The 11,243-nt window shown below is 37.7% G+C and overlaps 1 long non-coding RNA gene across 2 annotated transcripts in view; it reads left to right on the plus strand.

Annotated features, from left to right (window-relative positions):
• The window catches only part of LOC103142025 (uncharacterized), a 39,581-nt gene extending 37,609 nt beyond the window's left edge, over positions 1-1,972 (plus strand). For both annotated transcript variants that reach the window (XR_001662820.1, XR_001662819.1), the window contains one exon: positions 1,072-1,972. This is a non-coding gene — a long non-coding RNA (uncharacterized LOC103142025). The remainder of the gene's footprint in view (positions 1-1,071) is intronic.
• Positions 1,973-11,243: the final 9,271 nt, after the last annotated feature.

Here is an 11,243-nt window from a genome sequence, read left to right on the forward strand (position 1 = left end):
GATGGGGATCACTGGATTTTCTGCAGTGATCCCCATGTTCTAACTTTTCTCTTTTTTCTGATCCAATTTAAACATGTAGAGAAGATCTTAAGCTTAAAGAATAGTCTGCGTGTCTTTCGTCCGGTGTGACAATATTTTCTAAAGTCTGGGAAAAGCTTAGGCAATTTGACCTGAGTGTGTCTGAGACAGTTCATTTATCAACTCAACTCCAGAGCCAGAACTGTCATTCTGCCCTGCAGAGCAACAAAACATAGTTGCATTTTCCCATGTGAAGCCATTTTAAAGTTCAGTCTGAATCATCAAGATTACACTGATTGCAGTGTTATCAGCGTCTGCATACTTTTATAAAACAAAACGATAATGAACGCCACATGCCAGATTTGTCAAAACATGTTCAAGGCTGAAGGAGTTTCAGACGTTACATTACAACACCTCTGGAAAGCACATTTGATGTCAGTTAAAGATAATATCAAATATCGCTTAAGTTTGTTTTTTTTTGGCTTAAGCTACACATGCAGAACTTAAAAGCATTTTTGGCCTGATGTAAAACTTACATTTATATGAAAGAGTAGAAGAGAATTAGAAGCAGAAGTACAACAAGCTGTGTTGGAAACTTTAATTCACTTCCTATAGCTCGGGTTGTCAGTCTCAAAGGTTAAAGTCTGATTTACAAATAAACTTGCTGTAATTTCTACTTTTTTTTTATTGAATTTGGACCAAATTTGTTTCTATATAGCTGCACATTTGGGTCTGTTTTTAAAGCACCTTAAATTGACATTTGTTGTATTTTGGCACTACATAAATGACTTGAATATCATCTCATTATTTTAGTGGAAGCTTTTGAAGAACCTTAACCAGAGGACCTCCTCTCACATTCTTTCCAAATGTAAGAGGACTTCTAATGCATCTAATGCATCAACTTGCATTAGAAGTTTTCACACAGCATTTCTTACAGTCCCTTGTATGACCTGCTGTTGTAGAATCACTGCATCATAAAAAGCCCACTTCATTATCAGTGTGCTCTAACTTTGAAGCTTCCTGCTTATCATTGACGCTCTTGAATGTTCCCAGGAATGTATCTGGAGGATAAAGATAAAAGAAATCAGCCGGCGGGGGGATAAAGAGGTCCTCAAGTTGACATTATTCAGCCATCTGAGCGGGAGACTTTCAGATACTTCAATGTTGACTGATAAAGGAGAACACCACACCCCAATTTATCTTCATTCGCAGCAGACAGATTGCAGCAGCGAGTGCGTCTGGACAGGAAAGGCCAAAAGAGGGAGTAGATTGTTCAGCTGCAAATGAATCCAATGTCTTCTGTGTGCAGGATGGATGAGGGAGTGTTGCCTGTGTGTTAAAGCGCTCTATATGCCAGACTGCCAGACTCCATGTATGGAGATAGATAGGCTCAGCAATGACCATCATTATGTCAAATGTCCCCTTTTGCTTCACTGTTCCTTGTGGTGATGGATCTAGTATTCAACTCAGAAGGGCGCCATGACCTCTGAGCTCAGGCAAGCTGCATCTTTGGGGATTTTGGCTTTCTTCCACCAACCAAAAACATTCATTTTAGGTTAAGAAGACACTTTTAGTGGCATTTAAGTGTTAGTGTGTGCATGAATTTAATTTTTTTCCCATTTGTTCCAAGCTGGACTGGAGTTCTATACTTTGCCTTGTCTGTTATGAAAATGGAAATTGATATATGGAATGTAGAGTTTCATAGAGTAAGGCATTTTTTTTTTTTTTTAGATTTTGGTTTTCTTCCTCGTGATCCAAGCTGCTGCAGATGCACTAAACATATATTGACCTTGACATGCTAAATACTTACCCTAGGCTGACATGAGTTGGATCTGTTTTCTAACAAATTCAACTAACAATCAGAACATTAAACTTTCAACATAAGTTCATCAGGCAACAATTAAGTGTGGAAAATAATGCAGACATTTTAAGGGAGTAAAGGACTGAAATGTCACATGTGCACCATTTCTTCAATTTGAACCCGCATCAGTCATGTTTTCAGATGGGCAGACATATTGTTTAAACTGTGGTAATAATTTCATAAATACAATCAGAAGCTCTAAGCAGCCTGGAAAGAAAATGCAATGTAAATTCTCAAGTGAATATTTACTCTGAATTTTCAGAGGGAGACGGCGAGTAAAATCACATAATAGGACAAAAGGATTTCCAGTTTTATACAGGGAAGGTGGATGTTCAACAGGCATCCAAAGGTCATAAAAGGCATTTGGAGCAAGCCAGTGCACATCCACAATAACATTCCTACCAGCTGAAACAACGACCATGGGCTAATGGTGTGAGGTAACACAAAATGATGGAGCAGAAGGTCATAAACCTTTGGCCACTCACCAGGACACACCTGGCCTTTTAAATGTGTAGAGGCAGGAAAACACTGTGGGTGCACACCTGGATGAGACATGCGAGTGTCTCGTTTCAAGGCAAATGTTAAATCTGGCTGATAAGAAACAATTACTTATGATACAGATTTTCACTGGAACCTGACTTTTTATTAAAGCCACACTTTCTCAACTTTTTTTTTGTTTTTACCATCTAGTCTTTCAATGTCTCCAATTTATATACTTAAGTGGTAAGTTGTTGGTAAAGCACTGATGGTTAATAATGGATGAAACTGTGTCAGCAACATTTTGAAAATCTGATATCACACAGGGAGCATATATTTAAGGACAAAGCATCAAATGTTGTACATGTTGGCTAACGTGCATTCATCTCTGAAAAAACTGAGTAAAATTGGTTGATTCACACATTTTTTGGACAAACATTATACTTTGATCAGATACTTGATTTGAGAGGGTAAAAGAAAATGACCGCCTACTCGGCTAAAATAATGTCAAATACTTTAAAATGGAAACTAAAGGGGTGTTGATAAATGTTTCATAACATTCAAACTCATCCTCATTGTTTCACAAAGTAAAAGAGAGGCTAGGTTTCTCTGGCTGAATAAGGTCTGGATGAGTTGTGACTGTGGTCTCAAGAAAAACTATAAAATAGCTGCACAATTCTCAGGAGACAGGGTGCGGTTGGGTAAAAGCAGACTCTTCCAAAATTTGCCTTTGTTAAAAACAATTGCTTGTTTTAGGCCCATTGCACATACTTGGAATGTATGTTACATCATGGGAGTTGTCTCGCACAGTACTCCCACCAAGCAGTAAAGCAGCCTCTGACTGAGTGATGGCATACCGTAGGAACGGATTTAAAATCAGTTTAAAATGTTTAAGACTTCCTGTGCCATTTCTGTGCCTTGAGAAACAGCTAAGTTGTTTTCTTCCATGTTGCCGATTTTCATAATTTCCTGTTAAACTAGATGGCCAACGTTTGCCACACATATTTAACACATGTGCTCTGCAAATTTTACAGCAATGACATTTCTTCTCTATGGTGCTCAGCCTCAATTTTCTGATCTCGGCATGCCAAATGCTCGAAGAAGCTAACACGGCAGGGAAGCTAAATCAATTTTCTGATTAATTTGATAACTAATCATCTAACTACTCGGGGGCATTAGTGTTGAACTTTACTAAATGATCAGTAGATCGTTATTTTTATTTTTTTACAAAAAATAATTTAAAGAATTTGCTAGTGATTTCACAGCAAAAAACTGTAATGACCAGAAATTCTTTGAGGCACTGCCTTAGATGTATGATTATTTGAACATGTTAATACAAAAAGGATGTTTTTTGTGCATCTCTTTAATTGTTGCATTAGCACAACCTTAGATTTCAATGGGTATGAAAACCGATTTATCAAATAAGTCAAACCTAATCAATATTATACTACTCTGAACAGAGATGTATTAAAACACCATTTGGGACTTGTGAATTTATTTTATTTAAGGCAATAAAAGAGGTTGAGAAAAGAATGGAAACCATGATATATGGTTTAATCAAACCTGCCCTGAAAATTCAACACTGTTTGTCATTTGTGGAATCTCCACTCTGTGGAAACAAAACAAAACAAAAAAATTATTGGGTTACCTAAAAATGCTGCTGAGGTCAAATTTCCTCTTGCTGTCAATCTATTGAGCCGTCTCCTCTCTTGAGCTGGATGTATTGTCACAACCCCTATTGTGTCACTTGTTTCTTTCCCGCTGCCTTGAGGAGCCCACAGCAAACGCGCAGCTTGTCCTGGGCTCGTGTTTCTCCCAGCTCTGCCATGTTTGAAATCGCTCAGGGTGCTGAGTAAAGAAGCTGTTGACTGCTTTATGTTTATCAGTTGCTTCTGTGTTTTAAGTCAAATGCAACATCATTTAATGCAGTAATAGGCTAAGAGGTTTACCAAGCACAGCATAAATAGAAACCATAACAATAAAAATCATCTAACGGCTCTGTGCTGGCTTGTATTTTTTTGTATGTGTGTTTAAACTCCATTACTGGCTACAGGCATTTACATGCCAGCTCTAATTTCCATTCTGGACTTTTGCTGAGGCTTGGTACTTTAGTGCACCACCAGAGCACTGGGCCACACGTTTACACGAAGCCATAAACTGTGTCAGTGGAGATGTAACCTCAGTCTGAACTAAGTGCAGGAAAGAAGCCTGATGGATTACCTGGAGCTGACCTGGGGTGTTAGTTGTGATGAATCTGTCCAAAGCCATCTGGGGCCCCACCAGAGTTATTGCTTGGCTGTTATCGGTCGAAAGCTGACACTGACAGGGTATGTTGTGACAAAACATCAGCACTGAGGTGTTTCTTGTTTAACATTAGGATTCCTACTCAGGAGGGGAAAAAAAGTGAAATTTATGAGTAAGACTTTAATGTTCAGTAATGGTCAATAAACACCAGGCTCATCATGATGAATGGTGTTGAATCCTCTCACAGATGTGTTCTTGCACAACGATTACTTTTAACTATGGTGATTATGACACACATTTTAGTGGATAAGATTAAACACTGCTTGCCAGGAACATTACATGTGTTGCGAAGAATTTTTCTAGAATTTTTAATAAAGTAGATGAACATGTCGACTTCGGAACAGAAAAGAAAATGTATTCAGGCTTCTGGTTCAGCTAAGAACGGGCATTTTTTGTTTTAACAACTAGAGTAACTCATAGCCGAGTGTGGTTTAACTATTGTACTTTTTTGGGAGTAACTGACAGAGAAGTCTTCTGTCTGTAATTTGTGTTACCCCTACACCATGCCGCCCTTGGCAGGAAGCCATATCACCCATTCTAGAACTGAAACTGAATCAATGCTTTTCTTTTTTTATATTTCTTCTTTCCTCAGCTCTCTGAGCTGCATCACTTGGTTCAATACACTGCCGACGATAAAGCTCCGTCATTTCATGACAAATATACCCCAAAAATAGTAAAAAATCAAGAAAGTAATCCAGAGTTTATAGACTATAATATAGAAGCTGCACCAGTTGTCCATTTCTAGATGCAAAAAAGCAACCACAGATTGCGTACCGTTCAGACCTGGAGCAGAGCCACAGTATTGCTAGAAAGCTGCTCTACTACTGCAGCTGCAAATGTAAATAGGATCAAAATTAAAATATTAAAATTCTCCAAATGTACCACAAAACTAAAGTGCTTCAATTTGATGGAATGGCCCCTATTTGATCCTCAGCATATGCTCTCTGGACTGGTCACATCAGTGTTATCCCAATAATCCCCTTTTTGCAGTCAAGAGTTCACAGAGGATTGAGGTATCTCTGATACTATGTGAGACATGTGTTTTTTATTTGGTCACTAGGCAGTCACGCTGCCTTATCAGCATTTCAGAACCAGCTGGGAATGCACTCCTGCACAACTTCATTGGGACACCAGCAAAAAATGATTCAGACTTTGAAAGATAATAGAGATCCATATGCTTCATATGTTTACTTTAATTCGGTTAAGAAATATTTTAGTCATTCTCAGGCTCAAAGAGTATCTCTGTCTTTTATCCATTCAATTTCCTTCAGGCGTAGGCCAGGAAAAAGATTCTCTTAGTATCATAATCTTTAGGAAAAATGCCACAGTTTCACTGTATTTTCACAACATTTTTAAACAGGAATAGATAACATGAAATGTATCTTTTTTTTTAACCAACAAAGCAACAATTGGAACAAAAAAACATGAGGATTATTGCTGTTGCTGTTGATGTGTAGAGAAAAGATCACATTGATTTCAAACAGTTTGAAATCAGCTGACTGGTTCAGTCTAGGTTTGACTCGTTTAATGCATTTTCTTTTTTATGGGGCAGTGAATGAATCATTAAAGATGAATGAATTACATGTAAACTTTAGTCAACATGGTTCTCATTGTGTTTACAAATCCTTTCTCATCTAGTCTGTCACAATATCAAACAATGACAAGTACTCATACTGCTTAGCACAAAATAATACTAACTTGGACCAAGTTTATCCATGAAGCAAACGCACAGACTGTTTAAATTAGCTTGAAGTGGCCTTAAAACTTTTATTTCTGTTAAATCTTAGACTTTGACTTACATTGCTGTAGGCTTAGGCTACTAAAGGACATACTAGTTACCTTTCCTTAATTTACTACTTTGTCTTGCAAGTTTAAAAAGATTGCATTCTGGACTTGTGGCCTTAATTCTGTTCTCCTTTTGTTTTCCCCTTCTTAGAAATTACACCTGGCCCAGCATTTTTGTTAGCTGTAACACCCTCTTGGAAGGACTTTATGCATCTTTCTAGGGATTCCCTTGACTCTGCCTTCCTGTGTTTGATGCAGGCTACACAGAGCAAATGAAAGAGCTATTAACTAGCTGCATGTACTCTGTTTTTCATCCCCTACATTTAGTGACTTCATGGGATCGACTCTCTACTGTCACTAGGTACTTGTCCAGATTGCTTGATGCAACCTGTAGCATCCTTGGTACTATCATCTCATCTGTGTGGGCATTGACTGCAGTAATAGTCTATCCAACAGGCTGAATATTTCATCAAAATCCAAAGAAGATAGGAAAATTGTTTTCCTGGTGTTAGTACTGATGTTGAGTTTTAATCATAAAATGAGCTATGAAGCATTACATTACGTTATCCTCAAAGTCACATATTTGTAATGCAGCCTTAGTGCTCTTTGAATTTCATAGTAATATTTCATGAATAATTGTTCATATGGTGGGAATCTTGTGCCAGTAGGATTGTGGTGAGTTCATTTCCTCCATGTGCAGAATGGGAGGAGGAAGAGTTGGAAAGAGTGTGTGTTGAGGGAATGTATAGGGGGCAGTGGTCTTGCAGGAGTTAAGTATGACAAGCAATTAATCAGCCTGAGCAGCCTACCAGTATCACTTGACTGCAGAAAGCGGGAATAGAGGCCCGTCTGTGCTGAACAGCTGCAGAAGGAAATCGGCCCTTTGCCTTTCTTAGACATGTGCACCGAGAGCAGAGCGAGGCAAAATTAAGCAGTGAGAGTGAAAGGAGAGAGAGCGAGAGTTAGTGAGTGAGGCAACTTACAGATGGGCTGGAGGAGGGGAGGAGAAGAAGAGGAAGAGAGAAAAAAATGAAGGTTTTAACAGCCTGCCCACATCTGTTTATTTAGAAAAGAAACCATTGTGTCATTCAGTTATTCTAACAGCCTACGCCAGGGCCAATGTTAGTCCCACAATGACGGCTTTTTAAATACACAGTTTACACTCCTATGAAGTGGTCTCATAACTGCATTGGGCCTCAGGAACGTGCCAAATGGGGAACATACTATGGTTTCATATTCCCTGCCTCACTTTTTGACATCTCTATAGTGGACTGCAGTGCCAGAGGGAGAAGCAGTGGGGAACTTTTTTTTTTGTTTTGCACTGGTATTGGGTCTGCACTCTTAAATTCTTCTCCATCTGAAACTGCAGTGTACACAAGTTAATCCAAGACTGACTGCAAGAGATGTTTCTTTGAATGAGGCATTATGAATGAGGCTCAGTGCATAGACGTGTGCTATGAGCTGTTCATATGTGTCACCTCGACATAAGTGCTACTCATGTTTCACACATCTCTAATAATTGCATTACAAAATGTCTTTCCACGTTATGCAGATGTTTTGTGTACACTGATGAGAACTGGAGTGCTGTCCTCTATCTGGAGGAAACCACATCTTTAAGTCCTTACAGTGGCTCCCAGAGTCAGAGAATAGACTTTAAAATACCTTTTGTTAGTTTATAAATCACTGAATGGCTTAGCACCACAATAAATTTAAGATCTTCTGCTGTTGTTGTTTCAACTTTCCAGAACCTGTAGGTCTTCTGGTTCTGGTCTCCTCTGCAGAACCAGAAACAAACATGGAGAAGCAGCTTTCAGCTTCTATGCACCACAAATCGGGAACAAACTTGATAGTGCATTTCCTTCAGTTTTTAGATTTTCAAAGTTTTAATGTTTTGGTCTTTTTCATATCAGTGTCAAGATCGTGATTAAGTTTCCTGAATTTTACTTTCATCTTATTCTAGTTGTCCCAAAAATTACATTTATTTCCCTTTTTAATTTTTTTTTATTTTTTCTTACTTTATCTTATGTAAATTAAATGTGGGCTACATTTGTAAAGTGCTTTATAAATAACATATAATTGATTTACAATTTGTGCAAAGTTTTGTAATGAAAAGAGGCTTTTTAACATTTAAAACTTTATTCCAAAGAACTTTTTGTTTATAAAGTCATTCCTCTACACAGCGGTGTGAAAAAAGCGATGGTGCCCTTCCTGATGTCCGTTTTTGTTTTGCATGTTTTTCGTCCAAAAATGCAGTTTTTAAATAAAAATGTTAATTGTTGTAGGAGAAAAAAAAACAAACCTACATGTTCCTGTTCCTGTGTGAAACATTAATTGCCTCCTTTGCTAAAACATAACACAACTGTGGTTTTATCACACCTGCTTTCCCTTTCTCTAGCCACACCGAGACCTGATTACTGCCACACCTGTTTTTAATCAAGACATCACTTAAATTGGACCTTCTTGACAAAGTGAAGTACATCAAAAACCTGACACCATGCAGAGATCCAAAGAAATTCGGGAGCAAATGAGAAATAAAGAAATTGAGCTCAAGCAGTCTGGAAAGGGTTACAGAGTCGGAGACTACATGCACACTCATTATGAGGAAATGTTGCAAAGTCAACAACACAAAGTCTCAAGACTTTGAGACTTCATGATTACCAAATGTTTATGTAGATCATTTTTTTCCACATATTTTCTTTTACATCTTAAAAAGTACAATTTCCGCAAATTTAACTATGATATAACAAAGCTTGCGGTTGAGTAGGCTTCGTGTGCAACATACTTTTGTCACATGTATCCATCATTCCTACAAGGCAGGCAAGCAGCAGGCAGGAAATTTTTAGCGCTTGTGGTTTTAGACATTTGCTTTGTTGTTTCTTTACACTGTGACATTTTTTTACTGCGCCGTGTTTGGAAGATTAGGGTCATGTGTCTGTGTTGGAGGTTAGGTCTTTTACTGGTAGGTCCATATGTGCTGGTGTTTGTCTGCAGTGATATGAAAGGCGTTTGAGCCTGTATAAACAGCCACGTATACAGGCACTGAGCAGCATATGTTGCAACAGCTGCGAGTGTGATATGCTGTCTGTGGAGGCTGTGTGGAAACTAACCCAGGTCTTTTCGGGTGAATACTCTTAAGCATACTTCAGTGCAATTATGGAAGTAATGCAGTGAATTAGCTTGAAGACTGAGCTCCACCTTCTTCAAGCCTTTTTCTTCAGCCATCCATTTTGCACCTCCACACCGGGAGTTGAGACATCACAACAGTTTCCATGAGTAAGGAGAGGGCAAAGGGGCACAACACAAGCTGTTAAAACTGAAGGCTTTTCAAGGAAATACTTGAAAAGAAAGCTGTATGAAATGTTTTTGCAAATGAACTGGGAAATGGAGGTATTTTTATTACGTTTACAGGCACGAAAACCACTGTAGTTGAAGGGGTTCTGATTTACATTATTACATCTGTTATCATTGTGTGTTTTACACAAAAACAGCATAAAATAGTTTATTTCTCTGCTAAGAAATACTTTGTCAAAACAGGAACAATCACAAGACATCCAGTGGTGATAGAATATTTTCAAGTACAATCAAAAAGTGGGGGTGTGTGGGGCCACAGCCGTCTGTATACTATCATAATTAATAAATTCCAATATTATTGAAAAAAATATTTATTGCAGTAACTCAGTTCACACTTTATATAGATACATTTTACACAGACTGATATTTTAAAACTTTTTATTTCTATTAACGATTTTCTGCTTACAGTTAACAAAAACACAACAATTAACAAAACAGTTAACAAAAACACAACAATTTTGTTTTTTGATGCAGAAATGGGGAATTTAATAAAAATTGTCTGCTGTAGTATCTGCTTAAATATTGTTAAGGTACTTTTAGTCTGACATTAAGCCTCATTAGAAGGCAGGTTTGAATTTATTATATATGACCATACATGGTTAACATGATGAATATAGATTCATCCTTAGCATGGTTTGGTTTACTTGCATTCCAAAGTAAGCATCGCTGTGGTCAGAGTGAATAGGCTTGTGTAGAACAGGAGATTACTGGGTCTGATATTTTCCCTAAAACCATTTGCTAAATCTTCTGAGTGACTGGGCGTAATTTTCCTCAAGTGTTGATTAAAACGCTGTTCCTACCATCTGTGTTTGGGACTGTCTTCGCCTGACTCAGACCTCCATTTATAGCTTTGATATGAAGTCAGTTTCTGAAGATTTCCGTGTAGATTGGTGATGCTGGGAGAGAGAATACCGCTGGGATTTTGTAAAAATATTTTTACATCAAAATAAATATGCAATATTTACTTTTTCAAGTTGAAAACCTAAACAAAATGTTTGCTTTTTTTTACGCAAACCTTTTTTATTTTAAAAATGTATTTTGGTAAATCCTGTCTGAATTACAGGCAGTGAACTGTGATAAGAGGGTCAGGTGGATCTCTGCCTGTTTGACATGATGGATGACTCTAATCTCACTGATTAAAGGATCGCCCACCCCATCCATAACACTTCATTTCACATTTTACCCAGTCTGGTGGAAGTATGGTCTGCCTACTTCTTATAGGTTCAGGTAAACCAGAACAGCCTACTTTGAATTGAACCTTAACCAATATTAATGAGGTTAATTTCCTCCAAAAAACTAAACTATAGCCTGTGGTGGAGAAAGTACTCAAAAAATGTACTTAAGTAAAAGTACAAATACACAGGCAAAAATGTACTCAAGTAAAAGTCAAAGTACATTAACATTTTACTTAAGTAAAAGTACAAATACACAGGCAAAAATGTACTCA

Source organism: Poecilia formosa, unplaced genomic scaffold (assembly GCF_000485575.1).
Source record: "Poecilia formosa unplaced genomic scaffold, Poecilia_formosa-5.1.2 Scaffold92, whole genome shotgun sequence".
NCBI lineage: Eukaryota > Metazoa > Chordata > Actinopteri > Cyprinodontiformes > Poeciliidae > Poecilia > Poecilia formosa.